The sequence below is a fragment of the Pinus tabuliformis genome, chromosome 4_1 (assembly GCF_031772625.1).
Source record: "Pinus tabuliformis cultivar Carrire ecotype Pingquan chromosome 4_1, CPIR1, whole genome shotgun sequence".
Lineage (NCBI taxonomy): Eukaryota > Viridiplantae > Streptophyta > Pinopsida > Pinales > Pinaceae > Pinus > Pinus tabuliformis.
Window position 1 is genome coordinate 829,532,424 of NC_142303.1, and position 16,875 is coordinate 829,549,298.

The following is a 16,875-nucleotide window of genomic DNA, read 5'->3' on the forward strand; positions in this document are numbered from 1 at the left end:
TTCCATCCTCACCATCAAACTTCAATTGGGACAAGTGATCGAGAGGGTCATCGGGGATTGAAAATCGATAAAGGGAAAAATTGGAGAAACACCCCATGAGTAATATTTGTTTATGAGCCATTTTAGATAAGAGGTTCAAACTAGATTCAACTGACTCAACTTTTCATATCACCCTCCTTCTAGCACCAATATTGATGGTGTTCAAAATCCTTCAACCAATGGGTCTCATCGATGAGAATTCCCAACTAGACCTCACACTGTTTGATTTTGGAGCCCCATCTGGAATATTAGCCTAGTTGCTATATATCTCAAATATATGCCTTGGCTCTAATTGTCAACACGAGAGAGGGATGCAATGGTTCCTTTGAAAGGCAATGAGGTGTGCTTGGTGAGTGTTAAGCTGTAAATGTGTCAAGGTTATTCTACTATAGAGAGGGGAGAAAAGTGAGCGTATAAGTGATAGGTAGTAGTACCACCCAAGAAGAGACACACATTACCTGGAGGATCTATCTAACATCTAGGGGAATAGCCTACAGAGGATGTGACAATAATTACAACCAACAAATGAAGAAAGGTTTGTCTAATATCCTGCAGAATAGTCCACAAGGATGGGACAAAAATAACAACCATTACAACACATTCTCAACAAGTTACGTACTAAAATAACTTAAATAAATCAAATATCTTAGTACATGTAAAATAAAACATGAAATACAAACATCTGTTGAATAGTCTTACAAACATTCATAATCCATGCATGAAGAATGTGATGGCCTTGAAGCCTTATGTCATTAAGTAAAAGTTCCAAGACACATGTTTACAATGTACATCACTAGCTCCAATGGTGGAACATTGGAGCCACTCCTTGCTCTTCAAAGAACTAGCTTATTTCTCTTATGCCTTGTGGGAGGAGCTGTTATCGGGAAATCTAGTGTCTATGTAGAGCTGCTAGTCCCACTAAGACGCGTAGCTATCTTAGAAACAAACATATTAAAGTTACTTTCATTTTCCTTTATGAGAAGTAGATAGGAGAAGATCAAAGAATACCAACCTCAATCCTTCACTCAGTTCTTTGCTTATTCCTTCTCACCGACCGGTCTTTGCCACTTCTCCCTTGACCACTCTGCTTCAAAGAGTACCTGTAAAGTCAAAGTAGCATAACACCTTCAAAGTGCAGAGATCTACAATCATAAACAATATAGGACCAGATATATATTGACCACACAAATGCATATACTATCAGACATACAAGAATGTGGAGGAAAACTTGAATAGCTTTATTAATATGAAGATTAGAAGAGAGGATTACAACCCATTGTTCTAACCCAGCATCATCCTCCCAGCATGAAAGCCCTTCTTCACCTCATGAAAAGCTTAGATCACCCAACACTATGATATTCCACCAGGAAACCAACAACACTTCCTTACAAGATACAAAATTCCAGCCTCTGGATCTCTGGGATGAGGGATCCATATATAGATGATTGTAGGGAGGTGAGTCAGCTTCTGGGATTTTGATTAGTTTCTTCTCTCTGATAGTTCTTGGTTCCAATTGGAGGTTGATGATCTCTTATTTATATCTGGGCGAATTCAGAGAGGCAAGTGTCACAGGAGAAGTTTCTGGAAGATTCTATGATCATCCACCTCGCAAACTGTCTCTGCCATTTGTCCACTCTCACCCATCACACCCTACAGAAGGGCTTTTCAGTATGCATTTCATCCTTTACACTGGGTAGGTGAGATGCATCGCACCCTTAGCATTGAGCAACCTGTATGGTCCAGTTTTGACCAGTTCTGAGCAGCTTCCTGTGGAGAACTTCTGGGAGATGATGTAATCAACTGACCTTGTTCCTTTAGGGTATGAAACAAAACTTTAGGGATTCAGGAGCCCTTGGTTTATGGACATACATGATTGGGGTTGCAGTGCCCAAAAATGTCTATAACAGTTGCCCCCTAAAGCATGAGGTCATTAATCTTTTGATGTCGGGTGAAATGCTTTATTATGAGGATCCGAGGTTTTTCGAACTGGAAGGTGACCTATAATAAGATACAATGCAACACATTATCTTCATAAAATTTCATGATCTAGCTGAGGCAAGCATTCCCATGCTCAGCTTTATAAATTCATTTTCACGTACATAGGACAGACAACCGTCTGTGTAGCAGACTGATGATTCTGATAGAGCCATCATCCTTTGATTTGGATGATTATCTGTGCAGCAATGATGTACATTCGATGTCTTTATTTTCTTGAATATATCACAACCCGGATGGATGAAACTAGATCCGGGGTCTTCAAACTCGTCCAATCTTCGCCCGAAGTACAAGTCGATCCATGTGAAGAATGTTCTAGAGTTGAACATGGAAAGACATTGCCTGATTACCAGCCAATGATGTAAGTTGTTAACAAGCGCGAGAGGAATCACCGATAATGATGATGAACCTCAAGGTACGGCAGTACAATTTGCGTGGTGTGAGAATGGGACTTGGTGTCGAACACCACGCAAAATCTCTCGGTCGAGGGCCATTGATGTAAACCTGTCGCTGAAAGTGAGAAACTTGCCATTGAGGCATGTAAGCTTCAAAGTACTGGAAGGGTTGTTCCTAGGTCGACTTCTTGGATAATGAGCTGATGTCGACAAGAAGTGACCCGTCGTAGGAGGGCCTTAATGAATCCCATGTCTATGACACGAAACAAAGAAAATGACTTTTGGAGGTGAAAATGATCTGATGATACAGGGTTCAGGGTGGCGGTCATGAAAGAATGAAGCGTAAAGGTATTGCAGTGGATGAGACACAAGATGGGTTGGTGAATTCTTTGATCGACTTCTCTTGAACATATCAGCGACACTTGGAATGGATTGGTAGCGTTAACCCCAAAGATGGATGGTACGATGGACCAATGTTAATATGACCGGTGAATGGAATAACCCAACTCGACTCAGACAAGGAGTGAAAGTGTCATGTTCAAGAGCGACTTTACTACCAATAAAGTTTCTTCAAGTTTTCTTCCCAATTTTTCCCCAGTCATTGCTGACTAGTACCTCTTTATTTTTATCAAGCTTGAGGAGGATAACATATTCTTGTTCTATAATTTGCCCTTCGGGTAGACCCGTCGCTATGTTTTAATGAGCCTAACAATAGTGAAACTCGTTCTTGTCTATATGGACAAGTTTGTCGCTATTGGTTTTAACGAGTTTAACGACAAAGATAACTCAGCGCTTTTCAATTTTAGAGAGTCTGAAAGGGACATAAAGGAAACTCCAATAATCCTTTTTCGTCATATAATCCCTTAAGTCCAAAAAAGTACAAAATAATACGAAAGGGATGAATTTTTGATAATTTTAACGGGCCGAACAAAACAAGCGCTCGATCTTTTTGTGTAATGATCCCTTAGGTCGAAAAAAATTAAAATCTAGAGGAGGGATAACACCCCCGGTAGCTTTAACGAGCTGGAGAGTCCAAATGCTCGGCAATATTTTCATATTTTATGAGTCAGAAGAAAAGAGTTTAAAGGAGACTCGTTTTTTGAGAAACGAGTGATAATTTCAGGTAGCAGCTGATTCCAGGTAAGGTTTGGAATTTTCCAATCACGGCAGTGTCACAAGGATGGCTAACAGGATCACTCTTCGCAGCTGTTCCTCAAAAAGGGATAAACAATCAAATGGAGGTGAATGATCAACTAAAACAGTGTGGAGGTGATGATGAGAACACGCCCAAGGCTTCAAAAGCTGATGATAATGCATTCACAATGGTTATTTACCGAAAATTGGTTCATTTTTTAATGAGCTTAAACTCTGGGGGAAACATTTGCTCATTGCTTAGGTTTAATTTTTAACGAGCTTGAACTTCACATAAAAAACTGCTCGTGCCAGTCATATAATGAGGACATCTCATTGATAGATTCCATTTTTATGGAGCTTGCACCTTTTGAAGCTCTGCTCTGTTGCCTCTCATATGCAAGCTAGGAACGACCAACTACGCTCCTCTACTTAACTACCAAGATCACTACCAAGGTTAGGTAGGAAAATTTTTCCTTTACTTTGCTGGTGCCATTTGGCCCCTGCGAAGACGAACGGTCGATTTGACCACTCACTTGACTTAGGCGGTTGAAGTCAGCGGAACCATAGAGTTAGCGTTATGCTGGTCGTTTCTCACTCATGCATAAGAGGTTTGCATGCCCCCAGGTATAGCGAAGTAGAGTTTCTAGATTACCCTTCAATTTGCAGACAAAACATTTGTTCTATCGAGAAAGGCCTACCTTTTAATGGAGGTATCTTATTCTAGTCTAACTCCCTCTTCCTATACGGACGGGCATCGGACTAGTCATATATCCTTCGCGGAAACCTACCCTATACCTGAAGTTTCCCTGCCAAAGCAAAACAGGGTGCATGCCCCCTGGGTTTCAGTCGTGTCCCCCGAATTACTAACGTTCTTCAGGTGGACAGACTAGAGATTGATGAGACATTCCTTGTGTAAAAAGACCATTTAGGGATGGCATTTGACTATTAGCTATGTGTGAGCTGGGGAACGAAAGCTGGTCTACAAGCTGGACCACTCGGCCTTCATACAGAAAACACATTACTCGAAAGAGTGAGGAGACAATGGCTCCCATGCAATAAATATAGTCACGCCCAAGGAGTAGATTATAGTCTAGAGGTCCTTGGACTACCATTACGTTCATATAAACGGTTTTCCTTCTCAACTTTATAGGCACATTGGGGAGGATCCCTAACAGTTGACTGGTTCCTTTGTCGAAGCCTGTCAGAGTTCTCATCTTAGGCAGAAGCGATGGCGAACCAAGCACTTTCCAAGCAGTTGAGGAAAGGATACTCACAGAAGCCCCTTCATCTATGATGGTACAAACCATGACCATTTTATAAGCTTGTACAATGATTCAGAATGGTACATTAGCCAGTAAACGGGGTCTGTCTAGTAGATTCTAATCAAAGGAAACGACTAGGTTGCTTGGAAGTGGGACCATATAGACGGCCGGATATGAATCTGACGAACTTCCTTCCTGCGGTAAAGAAATAGGTAGATTGCCCCCATGTTCATCGAAGTTTGTGTTTATGAAAAGAAATTGAACGGTGTCGTTCTCATTCTCTTCGGTGATTGCATCATCTGAAGATGGACCTTCTGAAGACAAGACCGGGTCGACTGTCACCTCAACCTTTTGACTTTCGTCTGGTATGGATTCGGTGGGTTTATCTTCAGTGATAGATGCTTCAACCGACCACAATGGCGTGTCAGTCGAATTTTCAACTAGTGATGGACTCGGCAAGAGTTTCTTGTATCCAAGAGGAAGCCGTAGCGGTGAAGCAGGACGCTTATCCAAGACTCTTTTAGCTTCATCTAGGAAGGGACAATGATGGACAACATGATCGCCTTCACACAGTTTACAAGGAAATTTACATTTACTTTTCTATCCAAATGCTTCGCTTTCACTGGTTGATGGTGTACTTTCAACATGATCTTCAGAGGTTAATGACACCGTATTGTGAATACGAGGAGACCAGTCCCTTAAGATACGAGGGAATACGAGGAGACCAGTACCTTTAGGTAGGGTCCCTATAATACTAGTGATTACCCCATTACTATTGTAGTTATACCCCTTATTTATATTGTTGTGCCCCTATTACCCCCATGTTGTTATTTCTGTGCCCCATAGAATCCCTCTATTGTTATTTTTGTGGCTTTATATTATTATTGTTAGGTCGGCTGGATTATATTGTGACTCAGACTCCTATATATAGAAAGGAGGTTTTGTCATTTGTATCATCCAAGAATTGTTCATTTATGTAATGTAAAGGAGGTTGCCCCCTCGAAGAGGCTGAATTCTAAGGCGTTGATCTATCTTTTCTATCTTTTCTTGAGCTGGTTTCATAACATTTGGTATCAGAGCTTTGGATTCTAGGGTTTCGTTGCTCCAAACGGGTCATCGTAGAATTTTCGCTATAACATTTTTTCTGTGATGTTTCAGAAGTCACAAAAAAAACCCATTTGAGAAGAAATCGTGCTGAACCTTGGGTCTAAATTTCAGAGCTTTTCGCGCAATATTCGCGGAGATATGATCTGAGGAAGTTGGTCTTTTTTCAGACTCCTGAATTACATTCAAAACAGGTGACCTGGGAAAACTCGTCATAACTTTCTCTCTGGGGATTGGATTGAAATTTCGTAAGAAGGTACAGAAAGAGGACGAACTGTAGTTTTTTGTATGCATGTTTCAGATTAAAAGGTTGAAACAGTGACTCGTGGCACGTCGTACAAGTTTTCTCTACTGAACTAGTCTAAAAGCAAGTCACTATGGGAGATTTCACATAACTCTTCCTTGGAGAATCCAATTTGGGTCAGACTTGTGGCATTGGAAAGAGGACACAGAAGGCTACTATAGGTCACAATTTTAGAACTGGATGATCCGAAATTACAGAGATACATCAGATTCAATATCAGGCTTCTATAAAGTGAAAAACGGTGTGTAGCTTTTTTTAAATTTTTGTGTAAGCTTGGTTTAACGGAACTCAAAGGGCATAGTAAAGCATTATTATCGGTAACTGATGCCCCGAGGAAAGAAAATTCAAACACCTAGTAAGGAACCTGAAAGCTCTAGCATGACTCATGAAGAAGAGGAAGAAATGCTACATGATATATCAAAATTACAAGAACAAGTGCAACAAATGTCACGCTCACAAAAGCTAACAGAAGCTAAGATAAGTGGCGTGGAATCTAAGATAAATGGCATGGAATCTAAGATAAATGGCATGGAATCTAAGATAAAGGGCATGGAAGCTAAGATGGATGATTCAAAGACAGATTTGAAGAGAGACATGGCAGATTTGAAGACAGATTTGAAGACAGACATGGCAGATTTGAAGACAAATTTGACAAATTTTCTACAAGAAATACTTACTAATGGTGAAAAGGTTGTAAAGGAAACTCATGATGTGAACAAAAGTAATGTTAATCATGATTCCATAGACGCTAATGTTGGATCGAAGACCCACCATATTCCAAAAATCGATATGAGGAAGTTTGATGGCAAGGATCCCGCCACATGGATATTACAGATGGAGCAGTTCTTCGATCTCAATAATGTGCAAAACACACAAAAGGTACGTATGGAAACTGTATATTTGGAACCAAATCAGTTTGTATGGTATCAATGGCTTTGCTCTCATAAAAAATTTATCACTTGGGCAATTTTTACGGAAGAATTGATAGCACATTATGAAGATACAAAAAGCAACACTTTTTTTAGCCAATTGATAAGTCTCAAACAAAAGGGTTCAGTAATGGAGCACATTGAGGAGTTCCAAAAATTGAACATAAGGGTAAAAGATATTCCAGAGGAGCATAGGATTGATGTGTTCATGGGGTCTTTAAAGGATAATATCCAACATGATGTTCGCCTTTGGGAACCTAATTCATTAGAGAAGGCATTCAGGTTAGCAAGAAAAATGGAAAGCAAAATTATGGCAACCAGGAAGCATACCACTCACAACTATAAAGACGGAAGTGTTGTTGGCCCTAGTCTTCCACAACCTATAAGGTTGACACCACAACAATTGGAAGAAAAAAGAGCAAAAGGGCTTTGTTACAGTTGTGATAGCAAATACACTAAAGGTCATAAGTGTGCTGAGAAGAAATTATTCTACATAGATTGTGAAGAGGAAGAAGAAAAGGAGCAAGAAAGGTCAAAAGAAGAAGATATACTCCAGGAACAAAGCCTAGATGAAGAACAAATAAATCCGACCATATCTTGTAATGCATTGGCGGGAATTACCACTCCTCAAACCATCAAGATAGAAGGACAAATCAAGAAGAAAAAGGTAATAGTGTTGATTGATTCAGGAAGCACCCACAATTTTATTCATTGTAGGGTAGCAAAAGAATTGAATTGCTTCCTATATCCAGCACCAGAGTGTCAAGTGATGATTGCAAATGGAGGAACAATAAATTGCTCTGGAAGGTGCCATAATATCAAGCTATCCATGGGAGAATATGTATTGACTAGCCCAATGCTTTCCATTCCAATGGGAGGTGCTGATGTTGTACTAGGAGTCCAATGGCTACAATCCTTGGGTACAATAGCTTTTAATTTTCAAGAACTTTTCATCAAATTTTCTACGGAAGGAAAGGAAGTTGAATTAAGGGGTATTGTAGGGAAACCAGGAAAGATAATCAGCTCTAATGGTATGACAAAGCTTCTAAAAAAGGAGCAAAGAGGTGTAATTGCACAATTATGTTCGCTAGATGTTTCCACATCGGAATCATCTATTTCTCCAGATCTCCAAAAAGTCCTGGACAATCATTCCAAGGTATTTGAGACTCCCAAAGGTCTCCCACCTATGCGTGATCATGATCATGCTATTCATCTAATTCCAGGAAGTGTTCCTCCAAACATCAGGCCGTACAGATATCCCTATGTCCAAAAAAGTGAAATTGAACGTATGGTTGCAGAAATGCTAGAGGCTGGTATAATTCAACCATGTCAAAGTTCTTTCTCTGCTCCAGTAGTATTGGTGCACAAGAAGGATGGATCATGGCGCATGTGTCCAGATTATAGGGAGCTCAACAAGCTCACTATTAAAGATAAGTTCCCCATTCCTGTCATTGATGAATTACTGGATGAATTGCATGGATCAATTTACTTCACCAAGTTGGATCTTCGTTCGGGATATCATCAAATCAGAATGAAGATTGAAGACATTCCGAAAACGGCATTTAGAACTCATGAGGGTCATTATGAATTTTTGGTCATGCCTTTTGGCCTTACTAATGCACCTTCAACATTTCAAGGTTTGATGAATTCAATTTTCAAACCATTCCTTAGAAAATTTGTGTTAGTATTTTTTGATGATATACTAATCTACAGCAAGTCTTGGAAGGATCATGTTGAACATGTTGACAGGGTGCTACAACTATTGGAGGAGAAACAATTATATGCAAAAAGATCCAAATGTTTCTTTGGAGTCTAGGAGGTGGAATATTTGGGTCATATTGTATCTCATGAAGGAGTTAAGGTAGACCCTAGAAAAATTAAAGCCATTAAGGAATGGAAAATCCCCACATCCATAAAGCATCTGCGAGGATTTCTTGGGTTGACAGGGTATTATCGCAAGTTTGTTAAGAATTATGGGAGAATAGCAGCACCTCTAACAACATTATTGAAGAAAGATGCATTTTCATGGACTCCGGAAGCAACAAAGGCCTTTGAACATCTTAAAGAGGCAATGTGCCAAGCACCGGTCTTAGCTACACCGGACTTCACAAAAACCTTTATTGTGGAATGTGATGCTTCAGGAAATGGAATTGGTGTTGTTCTAATGCAAGATGAAAGACCCATTGCTTTTGAAAGTCGTCCAATCAAGGGAAAGTTTTTAAGCAAAGCTATTTATGAGAAGGAAATGTTGGCAATACTCCATGCACTTAGGAAATGGCGACCCTACCTAATGGGAAGACACTTCAAGGTAAAAACGGATCATGATAGCCTTAAATACTTTTTAGAACAAAGATTATCCTCTGAAGAGCAACAAAAGTGGGTCACAAAGATGTTGGGTTATGACTTTGAAATCATCTACAAAAAAGGGAAGCAAAATGTGGTGGCAGATGCACTCTCAAGAAAGGATGAGGATGTGGAAGCATTGTTGTGCGCCATTTCTATTATCCAACTAGATTGGATAAACGAAGCAAGGGAGGAATGGAAGAATGATGAAGAAGTGTGGGCACTTATTCAAAAGCTACAACAAGATTCCAGTACGTCTGATACATTTAGCTGGCAAAATGATTCATTATGGTACAAAGATCGCTTATACCTCTGTAAGAATTCCCAGCTAAAACAAAAGATTCTTATGGAATTGCACACTTCTCCCTTAGGAGGGCACTCGGGATTTTTAAAAACTTACCACAGGGTTCAGAAGGAATTTTTTGGGATGGACTTAAATCAGATATTCAAAAGTTTGTGGCGGAATGTTTGGTTTGCCAACAAAATAAAGTTGAAACAATTAAGACACCGGGTCTATTACAACCTTTATCCATTCCAAGCCAACGTTGGGAGGAGGTTTCAATGGATTTTATCACAGGTTTACCCAAGTCTGAGGGAAAGAGTGTCATCATGGTGGTAGTTGACAGACTTACCAAGTATGCACATTTTTGTGCATTATCACATCCATTTAAAGCCAGTACAGTTTCTACTGCATTTATGGAAACAATTCAAAAGCTACATGGAAACCCAAAGATTATTGTAAGTGACAGAGATCCCATTTTCACTGGAAATTTTTGGACAGAATTATTTTCTTGTCTTGGTACTCAGTTAGCTGATAGCTCATCTTATCATCCTCAATCTGATGGGCAAACTGAGATAGTAAACAAATGTTTGGAAGGATATCTTCGTTGCTTTGTATCTGATAAACAGACACAATGGGTCAAATGTTTGCCTCTGGCTGAATGGTGGTATAACACTTCCTTCCATACAGCAACAAAAATGACCCCATTTATGGCACTTTATGGGTATCAACCACCATCCATCACATCATATTTAAGAGAAAATTCTAAGGTTCAGGCAGTGGAACATCACATCGAACATCAACAACAAGTGCTCCAACTCTTAAAGGATAACCTCGTGTTGGCACAAAATAGAATGAAACAACAGGCAGATCAACATCGCAGTGAAAGAAGTTTTGATGTAGGTGATTGGGTATTCCTACGGCTACAACCATATAAGCAAATGTTCCTAAAGCAAGCTAAGAAGGATAATAAATTATCACCAAAGTATTATGGTCCGTACAAGGTGTTGCAAAAGATTGGTACTATGGCATACAAATTGGAGCTTCCTGCAGCTTCTCGATTGCACCCAGTTTTCCATGTTTCATGTTTAAAGAAGGTTATAGGTGAAAAGCTCCCAGTGCAAACAATATTTCCAGAACTTGATGAGGAAGGAAAAATTATATTGGAACCAGAAGCAGTCACAGAAACAAGAACTCGACAGCTACGAAATTGATCAATTTCAGAGTATCTTATCAAGTGGAAGAACTTATCCGCTGAAGATTCCACATGGGAGGATGAGAATTTTATGCAGAAGTATCCAGAACTACTCAAGCGTTGAGGACAACACTTTTTTGAAGGAGAGGGGCATGTTGGGTCCCTATAATACTAGTGATTACCCCATTACTATTGTAGTTATACCCCTTATTTATATTGTTGTGCCCCTATTACCCCCATGTTGTTATTTCTGTGCCCCATAGAATCCCTCTATTGTTATTTTTGTGGCTTTATATTATTATTGTTAGGTCGGCTGGATTATATTATGACTCCTTAGACTCCTATATATAGAAAGGAGGTTTTTTCATTTGTATCATAAAATAATTGTTCATTTATGTAATGTAAAGGAGGTTGCCCCCTCGAAGAGGCTGAATTCTAAGGCGTTGATCTATCTTTTCTATCTTTTCTTGAGCTGGTTTCATAACATGATGTAATCAGCTGAACTTGTTCCTTTAGGGTATGAAACAACACTTTTAGGGATTCAGGAGCCCTTGGTTTATGGACATATATGATTGGGGTTGCAGTGCCCAAAAATGTCTATAACAGGAGCCACGGTGAAAAGTATTTTATTCATACAATGAGGGATTATATATAACCAAGGAGTGATTCATCCCCTCCTTGTTACTCTTTGGCCACCCTCATGACTATTTGAATTCCTACGACTTTTCAACATACATGATTCTCCATATTACATATGTGTCCTTTGGACTTTCACTTTACAATCAATACAATATACATGGTCCACAATGATGATGTGGCACATGACAATTCATGACAAGACATGACATGGCACTATTGATATGAATTGCATGAGTGATGTGGCAATGTCAAGCCACTATTTCTACTGTGAATGATGTCTACTTGAGGATGATCTTGTCTTCCACCTTCTCATGGCTTGGTGTTAGAAATCTTCAATGATCTCAATTCTTGAGTTGTGGTCATGAGTTGGTGTCCCTTTGCTTTTCCTTGGTAGATTAGCTTGCATGCTTCGCTACAAGAATTTATTTTCCATATTCTCATCCTTCATCTCCTTCTTCATTATTCCTCCATTGTATGGTAAGACACATGTACCTAGGATTCATTCATGATGAGACAACATCATGCCTAAAAATCCCCTAGTCTAAGATGATGCATTCTTATCCATCAACTGAGCCCCAGAAAAGTGACAAGATAGGGGGAGGGGCTCACTAATTGTGCATTATGGAGTTCCAACAGTCAGGGGGGAGAGCTTGAGCTCTGATATTGCACAGTACACAGCTCAGGGAGGCCTCAAGGACAAGGATGTGTAGTTTCTGGAGATAGTGGGGTTTGGCTGAGGGAATGAACACTTGGAAATCCAACTACGTAATTTTGGATTTCAAGGTAGGTTGGGATTCTGAGCATTGTACAGTTCGAGTAGCCAGGATTGAGGCTTTAGGCCTAAAAATACGTAATGCATAGTTCAGTCTGGGCAGAGGGACAAATCTATGTTGTGTCGGAAATCATTGAGACAGGCTGAAGGGATTGTCACTGTGGAGGAATTTTTCATAGCTATAAGAGGCAAGGGAGGTTGTTCCACTACGAGATTGCGTAGCTGAGAGGCTCAAGGAGAGATATTGGTGTTTTTTTTCACGCAATGTGTAGTTAAGGCTAGGCTATCTGAGAGGATTACACAATTATTGAGGTGAAGGCTTAGTCTTGCGCTCAGTAATTGTGCAGTACAACAGTCCTAGGAGGCATGAAGTGTGCATTTCATAGAAACAAAGGTCAAGGTCATAGCTAGAAGATTGGAACTACAGAAGGCATAGTTCAGGTAATTCTGGTGAGATAAATTTTCTGGGTCGGGAAGCCTCTTCAGAAATGGTTAAGTGTTAGACTAGTGATACTAATGTGTGAAGTGATAAAGCTTCAACTATGATCTAACACTTATAAAACTTGACGACTCAACAACATAGATTGCCCATGAAACATAAACAATACATTTTCCTACATGTGACCATTCTGTGACCAATTACAACATGTGCGACACCACAGATACACTTTACGATGACTGTGACGACACTTGTGCAACATTGTGCAAAACTTTGTGAATGAGTGTGATGTGTTTATATGGTTAGGACAACTCATAAACACAAATATGGACCTTTGAAACCACCAGAATGATATTTTACACTTGATGTGACAGCCCACATGTGAAAATAGGGCATTTTTCCTAAGTAACAAGTGGGACCAAAACACTCCAAAAATATAGATGAAATGAATCACTGTTTACGATAACAATGTCCAAGACCAAGTAAGGCTCTAAAATTAAGAATAGGACAAAATTTTGGAGGGTATTGCATCCACTACAACATAGACCTAGTGGTCTGGTTTTTACCTTAACAAGTAATTATAAACTAGCCTACCTCCACATCAAGGTCATTCCACATTGGGTTATCACTGCTTGTAGCATTCAACGATGCAAAAGGCAAGGGGTGGTGAGTGGTGGGCAGTGTTAGGGTTCCACATGGCCTTGTCATGTCAACAAAGGAGTGGGGCCCACCTGTCCCATCCCCATCATGTTTAATATGAATTTTAACCGTATCTCTCAAGAAATGATACTTGATTGGCATATGTTTTGTCCTTAATCCGAAAACAAGATTCTTTGACATGATGATGGAACTTGTGTTGTCACATCTAATAGGAATGGGTCGATCATAGAAAACTTGTACATCCTGTAGAATCTGCTTCATCCATAAGAGTTGAGTACAACAAGAGGTTGTTGTTATATATTATGCTTCAATGGTAGATAGAGAGATCAAAGGTTCCTTCTTTCTCAACAATGAAACTAGACATTCTCCAAGAAAGAAAGCACCACCACTAATTCTCTTTCGATCATCTACCTCTTGGGTACCAAATTCCATCTTCTATCGTGGCTTTGAGATATTTAGGAATCCTCTTGGCTATTAGAAGATGGCTTTGTTTGGGGTCTACCTGAAATATTCCAACAATTCCAATTTCTTGCATAATGTCTGGTCTTGAATCTATCAAATATAAGAGGCTACCAATAATGGATATGTAAAAAGTGTTAATTTTTCATATTGTTCTATGTTGTTTCAATTACTTCAGCCCAATCAAATTCTTGATTTAGAAATGCATCCAATTATTAACAATGTTTCCAATCATAAACAATATTTGAATATAGAAAAATATATGCAGTGACAAAGGAGACAATAGCACAACCAAAAGAGACACTAGATTGGTCAAATACTAGGGAAAAACCCCACTGTGGGGGAAAAACCTTTCAATTCTTCTTCTGATTAGATTGTCATAAAATGTTTAAGGAGAGAGGACAATGAGCCCAATACATAATTGTTGGTGTCCCAAATTGCCCTATTTTCTACCCCATTTTAACCTCTATTTTATCTCAACATAAACCTCTCTTTCCTACACTAGTCCAAGATAACTACCTATTCCTACACATGCTTCGTATTTTACATTAAGATTTATTAAAGTTCTTTATTAATCATTTGTATATGGTTTTCATGCCTATTATGTACCTCTTGTAACTTATGTTAATTTTCTAGAAGTAATTGATGAACTTAGTATTAATTATGAGTAAGTATGACTAGTGCAGGTAGATTCCTGCACTGCCACAAGGACTGTCCGAGATTTCCGTGAGCCAAATCTTTCCACGAGGATGGGTTTGATCCTTGACTCCGAGTTTAGTTGCTGATGAACTGAAGAAGGATACTGGTGGTGCACAATCAGGGAATGTTTTCCAAAGTTAGTCTACGACCAAGTGAGATACATGTTCCATTATAACCGTGATTTTGTAATTTCGGTTGTTAGTCTGTTCAGCTGAAAGGCCTTAATAAGAAAATGTTTGTAATTAGTGGAAAACAGCTAAGGCCAAAAGGATGTATAAGATATAGATCATAGGTAGGACTAGCTAGTGAACCATCGACTGTAATTTCATTTTCATGTAATCTGGGTATCGCCTCATCTATGAGGCTAGACTTTCACTGTTATGTACATTTGCTGAATCGAGTAATACAAAAAATCTGCCATGATTTTCATACATAGTGTTTAATTTATCTTTGATGCATATGTTGTACCTCTAAGATAATAATGGTCAGCTATTATGTCAAAGCATCTAAGATACATGTTTTGGGGGTTTTTGTTTTGGTTTGGGAGACCAATGAATGAAATAGATATAGAATTGATATTCCTAACCCTTTGAATAATATCAATATCTTAGTAAAGGGCTGCTATAAAATTTCACACAATGATAAAGCTTGAATAGTGGTGAGCAAAAAACAAAAAATAATATAATTATCACAATTCTCAGATAGATAATAACATAATCATAAGTATGAAAACCTTTGACCGATGTTCAGAAGGTTGAAGAGAATATGCTTATGCTTACAACAAGTTGTTGATGATTTATTGATTCGGAGGGAATTAATTAAACAGACAGTCCATTAATCCATTCTCTTTAATGCTTATCACTTCAGAAAGCTTATAGGAATATATTGAGACACAATTATTCCTACCTAGTTATCTCTGTAAAGTCATAAGAATATGAAGAAAAACATAATGAGTAATACTATAAAAACTGACATGAGACACAAATTGTGCAAAACAGAATTCAGAATCCTTTACTTCATATTGAGGTTCCAGAAAATTCAAGTACATCAAATGTCTATAAATACTTCATCAAGGGTGCAACCCATGATAAATCGTGAAGAGAGTTATTTATACAACAGTAGGACAAAAAATATCCTAAACTTCTTTTACAAAAATAGACTATTTACACAATCAAAAATAAAATTTTCTAATGATTTGGCACTACTTTGGTGCTATGCTGTTTGATGACTGCCACTGAAAAAGTTGAAAGATGGTTGAAGTTAGCTGTCTGTTTCTTCAAAAGCTGAATGTTGTTCAATTATCCTTGATTAAGTAAATCTGTTAATTCTTCCCAACATTTCTTATCTAGGATATAAATGCTTGTTATCTTTCTGTAGATTTCATCCATCTTAGTGCGTTTAGTAAAAGTGGGTTTTACCAAAATACACTCTTGATTTCATCGGGGATGAAGAAAGAATCCCTGAGTGTTTTTGTTTTGAGAGTTGTATCGCTGATCCTCTGTTTTAATAGTCAAGTCTCTGCATAGTTGTCTTCTTCTCTATTCCTTGTGTAATGGTATTCTTCTCTGAATATAGAGTTTTCAACATGTTTCTTGTTGAGTCTTAGAATAAACAGACTTTGCGAATGATAGCAGATTTTTTTATCCAATGCTCAAGTCTTCGATTGCTTACCTGCAAGAAACAACAATAGTTAAGAAAACAAAGGTTCAAGAGGAAAGGGGATTGATGGCTTTGTTTACACAGGATGCCTGAGGAAGGAGTTGTGGTAGTGTTCTAAACGTAATTGGAGGTCAAATGGCATTGCAGAGGTTTAGGGTAGTGATGAAGGGTTTTAATGGTTTAAACTGTGAAATGGCGAAAGGCACAAAAACAAGAGTTTTCGGGGTTTTAAAGTGGAATAGGAAATTTTTTAATATGGCATGAATGTTTGAATAATTGGTGATTTTAAAGGGTCGTCGCACCACTTATGAGGCGAAGCTGGTTTTCAGGAGGGCTCACCCGATATACTTTATGGACAGACACAGAGCCTCAGGGGGGTTCGGGAAAACTGCTTTATTGGACAGGTTTTGTTTGAGCATCGGGCGCAACTGAAATGGATGTGGAGCTTTGGATTAGACAAGAGTTGATCTAACGACAGTTGGGTGAGGGAAGTGAGTGGGCGATAAAGCATGGGCTTATGGAGGGGCCTAGCACTTTAAGAATTGGCGGTAATGGATTACTTAATGTT